The sequence below is a fragment of the Manacus candei genome, unplaced genomic scaffold, assembly GCF_025592945.1.
Source record: "Manacus candei isolate 608988 ecotype Guabito, Panama unplaced genomic scaffold, ASM2559294v1 h1tg000050l, whole genome shotgun sequence".
Lineage (NCBI taxonomy): Eukaryota > Metazoa > Chordata > Aves > Passeriformes > Pipridae > Manacus > Manacus candei.
The window spans coordinates 27,232,195-27,248,396 of NW_026138098.1; the positions used below are offsets into that span (position 1 = coordinate 27,232,195).

General features: G+C 38.0%; 1 protein-coding gene across 4 annotated transcripts in view; it reads left to right on the forward strand.

The window, feature by feature from the left end:
* NRG3 (neuregulin 3) overlaps window positions 1-16,202 on the forward strand; it is a 375,961-nt gene that overhangs the window by 261,817 nt on the left and 97,942 nt on the right. The gene's annotated exons all lie outside the window — the stretch shown is intronic.

Sequence of the window (16,202 nt, forward strand, 5' to 3'; positions counted from 1 at the left end):
TGTTTCTCTTCTATTTTTAATCCACGCTAGAGGCTGTTCTTGCCATGTGAGATGACCCTTTGCCTGTTGTCAGAAAGTCCATACTATGGGCCATTGCAGCTGTTGGTGCTGCTCTTGGTGATAGGACAAAACCACACCATTCAGCCTCTCTTCCTATAAAATATACGCTGCTCCAGCAGGGCAGCCCATCAGGGGACTTGATTCCTTATGCTTTGGGATAATACTGTCCCTGCTTATAGCAAAAACATTCATGTTTCTCTGCTTTTGACTCAAGAATAAATAAAACGACATAATATAAAAAAGAAAACAAATATAGACTGCAAAGCGGTTCCTTCAAAAGAAAATAAATTCATATTGTCTGTGGCTGCAGAGATTATAATCTCCATGGAAATACTTTATATCAGTGTGCACAATACTCAATTATGTTTCACTTTGACAAGTAAATTTGCTGTGAGTCTGCAGAGTAAAGGTGTACTTTCAGGTAATAATGTGGAGACCAAGTAAATTTCTATTATACTGATCAATATATGTCAGAGTAAAAACTGCATGTCTCTGACTCCACTGTTGCCCTTTCTAAACAGTGTTGACTAATAAAACTATGTCAAAAATATTATTCAAGATGATTCTTTTGGAAGTGAATCCATTTACTAAGTAAGTGTTTATCTTAAGTTTTTAAATGAAGTGACATACAACAAAGGGTCATATCCAATCTCTCGGTTTTGTTCTTATATCTGGAAACCGTAATGTATTAAGTCTTCTGGTTTTGAGTGCTCTTTAAAATTTGATTTGAGTTGTTTTGTTTGTGTTTTTTTGAAGAATAATGCTTGTTTTTCTAGTCTTTTTTTGTGCTTTCTGTTTATTTCCTTGTGCTTTTCCATGTGAAAACCTGTTGCCAAAGGCACCTGTTGTTTTGTAGTTCTCTGTGTTGTATAGCTCCCATTGTAGTTTGCTTTGTGTTTGGTTTAGCTTTTCCTTTTGCTTGACCTTTAATGATAAAGAGCAGAGCTTAAAGTGAATAGGCAGATTTTACCTCTGCCAGGTTTTATGTGCACGTGTCAATATGTGTCAAAGAAAAAAGTAGTTTGTATATGTGTATATGTCAAGGAAAAGGGTAATTTGTATCCTAAAAGTGGGGGCAAGGGCAATCAATTAACAACAGGACGGGGTGGTACCTGTCTGACATGGTTTTCACGGGGAGCTCTAGCTTTAGTCTTCTCTCAAAGTAGAGTTGAAATCCATACAGATACTATACAAAGCCCAGAAAAGGCTCCCAGATTAAGCTGCATCTAACAAGACCAAAAGCCCCATAGTGTTTATCTACTGCAGACAGTGTTGTTGTTTCTTTGCAGCATTGTGTTGGTTGCACAGACTGCTTCTCTTTACTTAGGAAATGGTTGTTTACACTGGTGGGGTTCTGACTGCAGTGTTTCCATAGCGTTTTTCAGCCACCTGATCCTGCTAAGCTTTAGTTCTGCTGAAACATCCTTTTTGCACTTTCTGACAACAAAAGTTTGTTTGTTTTTTTTTCATTTTATTGAGGTTTTCTTTCAAAATTGTGTAAGAACAGGAGACTTTGCCTTGGTGTTGCAGTAGATCCACTGGCCACACCCATGGCCCAAAAGGAGCCCCTCTTTCAATATAAATGAAGAAGGTTAACATGAGTTAGGTACTTTTCCAGTCAGTTTTGAAATTTAACTTATATTTAAAAAGAGGAAGAGCTCCTGTTCAGGTGCATTTCTGTGTGTTGGCATAATGTGATATATCTCTGTGTATGTGTGTGCATATGCACGTGTTCTAAGCATGCTGAGCCTGAAAGGGAGGTAGTTGACTTTTCTGCTGCAATTGGACAGTGATAACATTTTGTTCAAGAGTTAAATCAATAATGTGTTTATCTTCCTTCTGGAGAGGAAAAAAAAAATTAATACCACGCTGATGATTAGCACTCAGTGGCAGAGGTGTTTGCTATTTGCATAACCTGAGGAGTGTAAAAAGTATTTGACACAGTAGCCAAGCACAGTACGATCATCTCCAAAGGCTCTGGGGCTGCTTTGCAAAAACTTAGTTTTGTGGTTGAACATGTATTTGGATTAGGAAGAGAACTGCTGAAGGGTGAATTCGGAGATGGCTTCAGAGAGAAGCAATTTTTTAAATGCAAGGCTTAATTTCTTAAAAGTTGAGCACTGAGATGGGGGCTCTCGTGTCTGGACTGCACGTAGCCAGACTGACACCACTGATTGGTGTCAGTCAAGCTTTATGAACAAGTTTTATGGGATTGCTTAGGGCGTTCCTGGTGGTTAATGTGCTGCTAATTATGCATCTGCTAAGACTTAGCTTATTTGAAGTTTACATGCATGAAATAATGAAGCAATGTTTCTATCTTACCTTGCCTGTGATAGCACAGGTTGCGCTTTCACAACATACCCTTGTCATTAAATGGGAAGTGAATCTGGACCACAGTCACTTGGAAAATAGTAACAATATTGTTATAAAATAGTTAAATATTTACATGCACCAGAGTGTTTTGATTTTTCATTGGTTTTTGTTATAGTTTTTTAACTAGCCTGCTAAAACAAACCAAGGTTTTTCAGCACAGCTATTATCTGCATATTATTTACATAGCGACATCAGTGTTTTTAACACCAGCTTCTTACCTAATTTTCGATGTATATTAGGTAGGTCTTGACTTTACATCACAGATATGATATACAAATTATGTAATACTTTATATGGATTAATATATGCTAGATCATGTACAGTTAGTTTAATTAAATGAACTGGTTAAGATGTTTAGGATTCTATTTTCAGGAAACCTCTTGAAACTACCTGATGGTGTTTCAGAGTTCCTGAATTGGCATCCATGGCTTCTTACAGTCAGATCTGCCACCTACTAGGTTCCCTGAGCTCAGAGTTAGGATTGAAGTCCTAAGAAAAACAAATGTACAGCACACATAAAACAACATCAAAACACTCCAAGCACAGGCCCTTCAACTGGACTTTTAAACATAACTTCCCTTAATATCTCCACTCTTAGCAAGGTTTTCTGGCTCTAAGAGAAAGCTGTTAAGAACAAAAAAATCCAAACATAAGTAGTTTGAGAAGTTTGTTCATCTTGGAATATGGGAGAAACCTGCCTAAACCATGGGAGCCACAAACACATGGGAATCTAATGAAATTAATGAGGGAAAAAATGCTGCATGGCGATGCAACCCATGCTCACAGTCACTATCAAGAGGAGGGAATCTGTTGGCCGTGAACTCTCTCTGTCATCTTCTCTGTCATCTATGGATGACATAATATATCATGATATAATAATGGGACAAAAAGAACAGAAAAAGCAGTCGCATGCTGGAAGGAAAGGACAGGAATATATTTGGAATGTTGCTTCAGCTTTCTTCATTTGTGCTAACTTCTCTATAAATACTGTTAATGGCAGTGGTAGAACACTTACATTTTCAAGATTAAAAGTACAACTTTAGCATAATTTTTGGTAAAAGTAGTTTTACAGGCATGTGTATCTGTAGGGTTGGGAGCTTATATACAACATGAATTGTACAAATGTGCTCATGTACTATCCTTTATAGTGTTCTGGATTAGACCTGCCTGGCCCAACGAGTCTTGAAAGGTAAGTTGTATATAGGCTGTAGATATTTCTTTCAATTGGTTTTTGTACTGAGGCAAAGTGTAACCTTTTAAACTTTGACTGTTTTGTGCTAATATTCCAAAGTGGTTAATAGGGCATTGAAAATGGGGTTGTCACATTACCTCATTTTACCAAACAACTGAACTCCACCTTCAAGTGCTTTGTCCTAACGCAGCAGTGACAGATACTTTCCTATGCAAAATGTGTATTTCAGCTTTATAATGTCCAGTATTGATTTTATATTTGCCATGTCAACATTCAAGTTGTTCCATTTGACTCAGAAGCGTAAGTAAAGAGGGATGCCCTATCAAATACTGGGAGTATATTATTCTTATTCAGTCCTATCTTAAAATAAGTGCATTATTTTCTGGAAGAAGGAAAATAGGACAGAAACCTTATAGGTCACTAGGCCATGCTCTGCTGTTGCAGTCAACCCCATCACATATTTCCTTCCATAAGCTGATCATACTTCATTTGTAAGCCACTTGTAATCGAGGTGAACTAGCCACTTGAAACAGGGTTTGTTTATCATCTCTACTCTGAGGATTTCAAGACTTTTTAGCTTCCACACAAATCTTATGCCCAAATTTATCAGTTATGTTCTTTGTTAAAATGCTTTGTTTCTACATTGATTTTTTTTTTCCTCTCAGTTTGCACAGTGTTGTGCTCTGGGTCTGTTAAACTGGCTTTTTCAAATGTCAGAAGTCTTGTTCCTATGGAGTTATGTATAGCCTGTGGTCTTATAATCCTTTAACCTGTGACAGCACAGCACACATCATGTTTCTCTTTGAATCTCATCAAAGAGAAACCTGCAAGTGTCATGTCTGGAATCTGTGGTTACTCGTTCCTAGATTACCTTTTCCTGTAGCAAAGGATCAAAGCCCCTTTCCTGAAAGATTGGAACTGTAATAAGTAAAAAAATTCCAGATAGTTTGCAAAGGAAAAAAAAAATGCCAAAAAGATAATTGAAGCCCTAAGACTCCCACTCACTTCCTCAAAAAAACTAAAAAAATCTTAGGCATTTTGCCTTTTTTATTTTATTTTTATTTTATTTTTTATTCCCCTATCCAGTTTTATATAGGTAAGATCATCGGATAGTGTAAGTTGAAAGATAAGTGGAGAGTTCTCAGGACAACTCGGATGGTTCAGCTTCCTGCTTTAAGCAGAGCTGGATTTGGAGTCTGTGCTAATTGCACTGGACACTGCAAAGGGACTCTTACTAAATAGAGGATAAAGAGCATCACAATCGTGAAATACCTGTAAAATTTGTTTTTAAATAATTGGAATACATAAAATGAAACTTCTGTATCCCTCACTGAATTACTGATTTTTCTACATCCTGAATGATTTTCTTGTCAGCTTTACTTAACCTTTCTGAATTTGTCAACATTCCTCTTGAATTTGTTTTTTCTTCCTTTTTTGATTTCTAGAAGGCATTGGAAAGAATAGAATTTTGCTACTGTAAAGACTTTGAAGGTGGCATGTAGATAGGGATAGTTAGGAAGAGATACCCAAAGGTGAATATCTGAGTTTTGTAGATGACAAATTGTTCTAAAACATAGACTTAACATGGGACTTGTTTAATCCCAGAGAGAACTTTTGAAATCTAAATCTAAATCTGAATTTTGTGACTTAACTTTTTCTTAAAAAGGAAAGGTTTTTAAGCCCTTCTGCATTAATTATTTCTTCTGTTCAAGACTTTTATTCAGAAAAAGCATATGGAGGGAGTGGTTGCAGACCAGACTTCTTTTGTAGTGACTGTCATTTTATGCTGTCTTATGAGAGTAATGGCAGAGTGCCACATCACCTGTGTGTTCACAGAGCAAAAATTATTAATATTGCTCTAGGAAATTAAACTTTTGTAAAAGTGAAATAATCAAAAGGTGTGATTTATTGCCTTGTAAAATTAGATTTTAATAGCTAAAGATGTGGTGACCACAGTCAAGGGAATTCCCTGAAAAATGACAAGTCAGTATAAGGTCTGTTAGGCTCCATCAAGTGGATATGACAATTCTCTTAACTACAGTCTCTTTATAAGGATGTATAATCAGAGTTCCTGCAGTTCACATCCATCACAAATCAATCTAGATTAGTCCTGATGCATTAAAGATTGGAAGGAAGGGATTGCTTTAATAAAAGTAGTAATAAAGGAGAAAAGCAACACAGTCATTCCAGAAGTTTTAATGAGTTTAACTATAGGTGAGAAAAGATGCATCAAATGAAAGACAGGCTTGGGAATGTGAAAACTCAGCAAAGTAAGATAAGAAAGAAAATATATCCCTGGAGCTATGAGGGACATATTTTTCCTCCACTTTGATCAAGTGTGTGGAGACCTCAGGATACCATCTGTCAGTGATGACGTGTTTTCAAATTTGAGTTGAGTTGAAGCTGTAAAATTTTACTTTATGTGAATAGTATGAAACTTCTGGATTTGTTTTGTTGTTGGGTTTTTTTTGCTTTTTGGTTTTGTTTTTTTTTTCTTTCTTTAAAATAGGAACTTAAGCTTTATTCTGCAGAACTGGAATGAAATGCTCAAAATCAGAAGTGCAGTGTTAACCAAGAATTAGTAAAAGTGTTTGCCAGTGATAACTGGAAGTGGGAATGTGTTCATTGTCAGAACATATTGAAAAATTAAAGCCCAAGAGAGATTAATCGAAATCACAAATTTCTCACTAATGCAGTGGGCAAAGAAAATCACTATCAGTTTTGATAATATGGTTTCTTATAATCCTAAATGCAAAATTTAAATTCATAGGAAACAACTAGTCGTATTTGTTCCTACAGACAAGCTAACAGTAACTTGTGCAGAATGTGCAGTATAAATGTTATTCAGTGATTTTCTTTTTCTGACTTATTTTTTTCTCTGTCAGTACTGCAAAATGGATTTCAAAAATCATAAGATTGATGGTAATACTCATGTTCCCAATGGGGAGGTGACTATTTTAAATTAATTCCAGAATTCTAAGTTTGTCTTGCTCTTTTCAAGTCAAAATGGCAACAAAAAGGCACCCAGTAGTCTGAGAGCTGTTTCCAGGTAACATTAAGTTGAATCGCTTTCATGACTTTTGTATGCAATAACAGAGATGGGTTTTTTCCCTTACTTTCATTGAATTATCAGTCCTGTTAGTTGTCCTGTTTGCACAACTGCTCCCCACACCTCCTGGCATTCCTTCTGGAAAAATCAGTTGGGGGGTTACAATTTATTTCTATCTAATATTTCAACTTTAAATGAAATGTCAGCCTTTACTAAATTTTTATATATATATATATATATATATATATATATATATATATTAAGATAGCTAAAATAATATTGAAGTAAAAAGTCATACAGGTTTATTTGGAAAAACAGAAAAAAATCAGTCTGAATTCGACCAAAATCCTTTTATTAGTTTTAAAGGAACATCAATTTCTTATTCTTCTCTGTCCATCTCTTCTTCCTCTGAAAGACAAGAATGTATTGGCATCTGGTTAGTCAACAATGTTTTATTTTCAAAACTTTTCGTTTGAAGTATTCAGTTATGTCTGGTTTTGCCATGGGTTTTAGGCCATAGGTGGTCTTCTAGGATTCAGCTTATCAAGACTACATCTCTGTTGAAATTTTTTGAAAGCTAGAATCAGGTAGATGCAGTATCTTTAACAGCAGAGGGAAAAAAAAGTCCTTACTAACCTCAAAACCCCTTATTTCCTTCTTCTTCAAAAATTGCCTGTATGTGGAAGGATAATAATGAAATTGAGAATTCCTTTTATTTGGTCTCAGTATAAATCCCAAGGAGGAAAGAAAATGGAGATATCTAGCAATACAAATCCCAATCAACAAGAAGCTTTCATCAGGACATCTTTTTGTAAACCATAGTTGCTAAAAATCAAGCAGGAAGTTAAAAGTCACCTTATGCACAGGGATTCAAAGGGTGCCTCTCCAAACTACCATTAATCTGTGAAATTTGGGACTTGCGTCTAGTTAAAGAATTTCTAGGGCTTTTGTGTAGTGATTTTTGCACGTGTATTTTGAGGAAGCTTACCATATGATGGTAGAAATACTCAGCTAGGGCTTGTTACACAACAGCTCCAGCAGATGGCTGTGGATAGAGGTTAAAGTCTTACGTAAGTCTTACTCTCCCGCTGGCTCTGCCACAGCTTTGGGGACACCTCGGAGCCCGAGTGAGAGGCGGTGCAGTGCTTCCAATAAACAAGCACCTTCTGAAGTGATGAGCCTCCGAAACATCGACTTCTCCTTTCCCTTCCTCTTACGAACACATTATGATTTCCTAAATCTGCTGTTGGCCATTCCGTGTCTGGAAGACTGCAAGTATAAATATAGCTTGAAGTATATGTTCTTTGACACTCTGGAAGCATCTAACTTAGCCTGATGCCCTAAGTAACTAACTTTTCTGACTCATGTGCTCTTCATACTGACGATATGTTACTGTTGGTGTCAATCTCCCACTGTCTTTTGGAAGGACTTCTCTGATTTTGCCTGGACGGACAAGGTGCAGTCAATCATTTGACTTGTCAGATCACATTTGCAGACCTTCTAAGAGGAAAATTCAGCAGTGCAACAACCATAGTTCTTCATGCTCAGGCAGAAAAGTATGAGCAAAGATGGCTCATCGTGCGATGACATGTAGGAAAATGGCACAAAACCTGACAGTTATTTAGCTGAAAAGCATTCATTTGGTCAAGTTCTTGTCTTTGTAAATTAGCTACTCATTTGTCCAAAGAACATTTCACTTTAGCAATGCTATTTCACTTTATATCACACTTTCGATGTTAAATGTTTGTAATTGGTTGAGATGGTATGATATAGGTTTCATAAAGATGTCATAGCCTGTTGCAGGAGCTAGTAAGAACACATGGAGAAAAGAGATGGATGTCTCATATTGGCAGCTAATCTTATACCCTTGAATGTATCTATCTGTGTTAAATCTAAATCTGAACTGGACGTTTTACCATCTCCTATGAGTGGTTCTGCATTAAAATGATTGTAGTAAAAAATGCAGTAGTACATAGGCAGGTACTACTCCAGTACATGGGGTGTGATGTGTCCTGTCCATACTATGGTTATATGACTGAAAGTAATAAACAGCAGGAAGACAAATTCTGCACTGCTTCTTACAGGCACAAAGCTCAGTCCAACACACACTGTCTTTAGAGTAAAAAAACATTTAGGGGCTCATACATGAGAGCTGAAGTTTCCTCCAGGAGGATTTCTGCTGAGTGTGCTGATCATTTTTCCAAAACTAATTCTTTGTAAGAGCTTCTGTGCTCTTAGCTGATCTTCACTCTTTGCATTAAGTCCATGTTCTGCTATAGGGATGCTTATTAAGGCAGTTATTGTTGTTAGACTTTTCAGTTCACATGGAGCTTTCACCAGTGTTAATTCAGCTGATTTGAACAATCTCTGCTTTTTGAGGAAAACCTGTAATAAGTGTATTGTTCAGATTAATGTAGTGAGTGCTCTGTGTTGTTGTGAAGACCAGATGCTTTGGGGGTAATGTATGTATATCCATACCTTCCTAGGAGAGAGCAGTCTTACTGAAAACATTAAGGGTCAACATTACTATGACTTAGATTACCGCATCAAAGTAATTATTTTTTTCTAGGAATAAAAATAGTACTGAGACTCCTGAAGATATTTCCAGGCTCAATTCTTAGGCCTAACATAGCACTTACATTTGACAGCAGGGAATAGCCATCTCTGGTTAAAACTTTACTGTGCAAACCCAGCAATTTATGAAATTATTATTCCCTGGATCAGAAAGATCAAATGGTAAAATCTTTGTCTCAGTGGGTCTGGTATATGTTTTGTTAGTGAATCATTCAAGGTTACATTGTCCTCTTGTGACTTTCATGCCATGTATGACTACTGTTTTGCTAGAGATTTTTGTTGACCATTGAGGAGTTGAAATTGCCAACCATGAGCATATATATTCACTTTCTTCAGTGATAAATTTGATCATGGAAAGAGTTTCTTAAAGACAGAACAGATCGGTGTTGTCCAAGGAGCAAACCAAAGAACAGGCAGTTTCTTGATGAGGCTGTTTGTAATGGGAGAACTAGATTCACTTCCAGCCCTGTCAGAGAGCACCCTGTTCCCAGGGCTCCTGGCTCTTTGCTCTCACTGCAGGTACCAGTTTGGTGTAGAGACAATGTGTCCAGTTGTTTGCTGCTGTGAACAGTTGCAGGTTAATAAGAGACCTGGCAAACAGAAAGTTTCTCTTGTGACTTCAGTACACAGCCTGAGTAACAGGTTTGACAATCAAACTTTGAATGGTCCTTTGAGGAAAACAGAACTGAAACACAAAGTGAGTGAATGTAATAGCAGCCTCTGCTTGTCTTTGCCCATTTCCTTTTTACAAGTAGTTCTGCTCTTTGATCTTGTTTCTGTCTTCCCCAACCATTTAAACATCTCAGCTGAGTTACCATCAAGAGGAAGAGATTTGAGTGTACTACATATTCTCCTTAAATACCAGTTCTTATTTTTTTTCCACTTCAGCATCTGAATTGTATTTTCGTTAGTCTTCACTCTCTGCTAATCTCTGCTACCATTCATTATTTGCCACGTGCTTTTGCTGTGATTTCTTCCCACGTTGTCACTGCATGTGGCCTTTACTCCCTCTCCAAAACCAAGGTGTGAATCTTCTCTTTCCCATCTTCCATACGATTGCCTCAATCACAAATTGCTTTTCACAGGCTATCTGATCTGTCTCATTTGGGCTTCCCTTTCTTCCTTATATATAATTTTTACTTTTGTCCCATAATGGAATAAAAATTATAATTTGCAGTTTAATTAGTATCCAAAATGTTCTTTAAATGCTTACATTGAACAGATGTCCACATTCCATTTTATTTCCGGAGGAGTTGGCTCCAATTATCTCTGAAGATACAGAAAGAGGTTAATACCTGATGCTTATCAGGAGAAAATATCCTCTGTGTGGGCCGTTTGTGAAAGGCAGCATCTAAATTTAACCAGGGTTCTTGTTTTGTTTTAATAAAACTGATTTTTTTCTTGAAAATGGTTGCATTTTCAATACAGAAGCTTTTTATGTGTCTCAGTGCTTTCATTGGGAAAACTTCTTCAGGTTCAAAAGGAAACCATTCTGATCTGATACAGGAAAAGAGGCCCAAAATTAGCAGAGAACAGAATATTAGTCCATAACAGGTGGAGCACAGGTTCAAGTCCTTGTTCTGCTTGACCTGATTTTCCTCTCTTGCAGATGAATGCCTAGGTCACAGCAGAGAAAAGAGAATGGGTCAGAGTCTTCTTGAGTTTGTGGCTGTAGGGGTTTTTTAAAAAGAGAAAGACTAAGCTGGTTTTGCTGCTTTCCAGATAGCTCTAGTAGCTGGTAGACTTGAAATCTCTAGTATAGTAAAAAGTGTATTTTTACAGTATTTCCCTACCCTAGAGAGAGCACAAGACAGAATTTTGCCTTGATGCTCATCTATATTATAGAAGGTGCTAGAGTTTACAAAATGTAAGATACTAACTTATGTCTTGATCCTGGAAAAAACATACTGATGCATATTTTTTCTCAAGATAAAATTCTCATGTAAAAGATATTAAGCAGTTTTGAAGCATCTGACTGAACTATTTGCATAAGTTTGTGGTTTACATCACACATTTGGCATTTTCTTGATGAGATGACCTACCACATTTTAACTTTTTCTGGAAGCTGAGCCACTCCAACATAGGAGCATGGCTTCTGCTGGTGAAGGAGCTGCCCCAAATGGCTCCATCTGAATCTGGCAGACAATTCAGTACACTGAATTTGTAGTGGGAATAGTGTCATTTTGAAGGAGCTTGTTGGTCTGTGGAGATTACAGTTCTAATTATAAATGTGTATGTGTGTGTGTATATCTATATCTTAATATATATAAAACTAAATGGTATTTTTTTTCTGTAAAGACTTTAAATATTCCAGTCTGATCTAGCTGTCTTTTAAAGTTTCAATCTCACATTAATAACATATTAATTTAATGTTTTTATCAGTCTCCAAGTTTTAAGCAACCCACGTGGTTAGGTTTTCTTTAGCATTCAGTAAATATTCAAAGACTTAAATGCTTCAAAAGCCTTAAAATACTGTATGTACACTTTTGGAGAAAATATGGCTTGTTCCAGAAGAACCTTGGTTAAGCCATATGTGTAGATTTCTGAACAACTCCAAGTAAAAATGCTATTTACCAATGTAGTCCTGCTATTCTCAGTAAATTAATACTAATTTTATAGGCATTGGAAACACCATGTCTAAAGAAATTCAGATAAACTGATTCAATCTCCTGTGTTAATGGTGAAGGTCTTAATCCACTGAAAAATGGGAATATTTGGCTAATTATGTATGTAAAGCCAATCAGTATAAATTCATAATTTATTTTGGAAGGCAGAACAGACTATTTGAATATCCTAGAATATTGCAGATCAAAGATCACATCCAGTTCTGCAATATTGTTATAAATTTTGCTGCAATATTTAAAAACAGGTGGCAGGGGAAATTAGTTTTTAGTTCAGGTTATGTCTCCATGACAAGTTTCTGCAAGTTACAGTGTGGGTTTACAGTGCAGGCAGCTGTTCTGTGGTAACTGCTGCTTGTGGGATAAAATCCAGCCAGTGCCCTGCAGTTGCACTGAGAGGAGGCTCCCACCAGGACTTCACAACGTGGCTACACCCAGTAACTTGCTTTGGAAAATATATAGTTTGGTGATGGGTGGAATTAACTGAAGCTACTCTGAGTTAGGTGCCACATGGAGCAAGGACAGCTGGCTGAATCATCCAGGAGATGACTCTTCACCCCTATGGCTCTTCACAAGGTAGTAGTAGGGGTTTTGACAAAGATTTTACTTTCTGTGTGCCTGCAGCTGTTGCAGTCTGTACTTAATTGACCTGCTTTGGCAAATTAGTGCTGTCTTGTTTGTCCCAAGTAGGATAGATTTAAGCTTATGAAGTAGGAGCATCCCAAGAGACTAAAAGTTACTGTAAAAGGAAAAAATGGAAATCCCTGCACAACAGGAGAGGTTTATTTTAACCGGTATCTTTTTGTGTATCAAACATGTGACAAACAGGGATTCTCGTTGCCAGAGAACCATCAAAAAAGAGTAATATAAGATAAAGCCTATCCTTGCATGTCTCTATCTGGTTGTAGTAGTGCAAAACTGACTTTTCTGTGGCCGAGCACATGTGCTGAAACTTCGTGCTACAAACTGTGTGAACTCTTCTGAAGTGTTCTGTTAGATCCTGGCTGCTCAGTTTATTCACACAAAACAGTGAAATCACAATTTATTAAATAGAAAACAGGAATAATGTGTCAGGCAGCAAGCTGATAAATGGAAAAAGGCAAATATTTTCTGGGAGACCATAATTTTTCAATATGGTACATTTTTGCACTGAGGGAAAATAAGGGAAATTGATGGATCACACCTAATACCAATTTCATCAATTTTGAGTTTCTTATAGCTGTTGACTTCGCAGTCATCAGTAATTCTAATTTGAATTTGTGTTTAGTTGAGCATAGCATGGCTTTCATACAGTAATGGAGTTATAACATGCATTTGTTTTTAGAATTTATTTCTTAAATACAAAAGAAAATACCACATGAAAAAAGCAAAACCATTATCTGACAATAATGTCACTGTATCCTGCACGCAGGAGGATTTTCAGAACTTGGAATCAATTATGTGTAAGTCAATACTTGCTATTTGGTTTTGTAGAAAACTCTTCCTGTTTTTCACTTGTGGTATGGCACATTCAGAGCATTGTACAGCTGCTACTTCTGTGATTGACCAGCCACTAAGGGGCTGCTTGTGGCTTGGATGGGTGCACTCTTCCCCGGTGTCAAAAACTGGCCCAGAGAGGCATAAAAGAAAAAAAAAAGTAAAAAGGACAGAAGTTTTCAAATTTTCCAGCAGTCCTGGCTGACCATGGAGGTCTCAATTGACTGCAAGTTAGCAAATGTGGTGCCCATCTACAAAAAGGATTGGAAGGAGGATCCGGGAAACTAGAGAGCTGTCAACCGAGTTCAGTGTCAGGGAAGGTTGTAGAGCCAGTTTGTGGTATGTGCAGGACAACGAGGGGATCAGGCCCAGCCAACCTGGGTTTAGGAAAGACAGGTCCTGTTTGACCAACCTGATCTCTTTCTTTGTCAAGATGACCTGCTCAGTGGATGAGGGAAAGGCTGTGGATGTTGTCTAACTGGACTTTATTGAAGCCTTTCACATTGTTTTCCACAGCGTTTTCCTGGACAAACCAGCTGCTCATGGCTTGAATTGGGTGCACAGTTCACTGGGAAAAAACCTGGCTGGATGGCTGGGCCCAGAGAGTGGTGGTTAATGGAGTTACATCCAACTGGTGGATGGTCACCAGTGGTGTTCCCCAGGGCTCACTACTGGGGCCTGTCCTGTTTAATATCTTTATCAAGAATCTGGATGAGAGGATCAAGTGCATCCTTGGACAGCAAGTTGGGCAGGAGTGTTGATCTACTGGAGGGTAGGAGGGATCGACAGAGGGATCTGGACAGGCTGGATCAATGGGCCAAGGCCATTTTTATGAGATTCAACAAGGTGAAGTGCCACATCCTGCACTTGGATCACAACCCCATGTAGTGCTACAGGCTGGGGGAAGAGTGGCTGGAAAGCTGCTCAGGGGAAAATGACCTGGGAGTGCTGTTTGACAACTGGCTGAACATAAGCCCAGCTGGTCAAGAAGGTCAGTAGCATCCTGACCTGTATCAGCAATAGTGTGACCAGCAGGACCAGGGCAGGGATCATCCCCCTGTGCTCAGCACTAGTGGGACCACACCTCGCATACTCTGTTCAGTTTTGGGCCCCTCACTACAAGAAGGACATGGAGCTGCTGGAGTGTGTCCAGAGAAGGGCAATGAAGCTGGTGAAGGGTCTGGGGCACAAGTCTTATGAGGAGTGGCTGAGGCAAAAGAGATTGTTTAGCCTGGAGAATGGGACCTCAGGGGGGGTTTCTACAACTCCCTGAAAGGAGGTTGTAGACAGGTAGGGATTGGTCTCTTCTCCCAGGTAACAAGTGACAGGATGAGAGAGAATGGCCTCAAGTTGCAACAGGGGAGGTTTAGGTTGGATATTAGGAATAATTTCTGCACCAGAAGGGTTGTCAAGCATTGGAGCAGGGTTTCCAGGGAAGTGATGGAGTCACCATCCCTAAAGGCATTTAAAAAACATGTAGATTGGCACTTGGGGACATAGTTTAGTGGCAGACTTGGCAGTACTGGGTTAACTCTGTGATCTTAAAGGTCTTTTCCAACCTAAGTGATTTTATGATTCTGTAATTCTAAGGGGAATGTTACTACATGGGTTTGTATGTAGAAAGATAACAAGTTTGGCCCAGTTGGGGTAGTGATAAGGACACTTTCTTAAGGTGTCAACAGCTATAATGGTAGTTGCTAAATATACAGATGCATCTGCTTGGGGAGATCGTGACCTATTTCAGTTGGTTCTTGTTTTATGAGCTTTCTGTGCCTTTGACAGTACATTCAGAATAACCTATTTCTCCCTCCAGGACTTCTCCTTTCCTCAACCCTGCATCAGTCAGACACCTCATACCAAAAGTTGTTGTGAAAGTAGCTAGGCTCTACCTGATTTTTCATACCACCCTGCAGATGTATGAATTAGGCTAACCTTAACTTCCCTCTGTAGTTAATGGGAGAGATGTACTTTCCTGCTCCATCAGACGTTAATTAGAATATGGAAAATTAAGCAAAAGCCAAATTTAGATGTTATAAGGCAATATGTAGAGGATATTAGCAATTCTGACTATTTAGGAAGCTTCAATAAGACAACCTGAGGGAGACTCAAAGTCATAGTTGCTCAATGTCTGTCTGATTCTTAATAGAGGGAAATTATTCAGTATCTGCTAGGGCAGATCTGCACTGAGTGCAGGGACGTCAACCCTGCTGTGTTGGCAAAACATCATGACATGCTTAGCTGAACTCAGTGACTTGGAAGCATCACGAAACTGAGTGCCAGAATTCAGTATATAAAGGATGAAAATGTTTCCCCCCACCTCCCATTAACAAAGTTACCATAAGAGAAAACTGAAAAAGAAAAGAAAGATGACAACAGAATTATATATATATATATATTTCCTATGGGCTTTTGCTTTTTCTTTGTAATCAGTTTGTTGTTACAGTATAGTACTCTCCTTAACCCAAAGTATAGGAAGAAAAATATGAAAGTAGTTCACACCTCTAATGTCCTTCAGTACCTACAGATATTGAAGCTGACAAGTAGTTTGGAGAGCAGGATGGCAGATGGCCTGAGTGAAAGAGTGAGCAGAAGCAAAGGAAACAATATTGCCAAGAGCCATAGTAAAGTTTAAAAAACAGTAAAAGTAGCTGTGTGCTGATACTTGAGAAGGAGGGAGTTTGGAAAAATATGAGATCGGAGAATGAATTAATATTACTGCCTAAGTGCATCCTATTTTATTCTTCATGAAAAATCCCTTACCAGCAGATTATATGTGGTAGGAGTAGATAAACATTTAAGCAGTACACGGTTGGCTCAAAAAAAGACAAAACCAAATCAGGGGGAATACAAGAAAAGT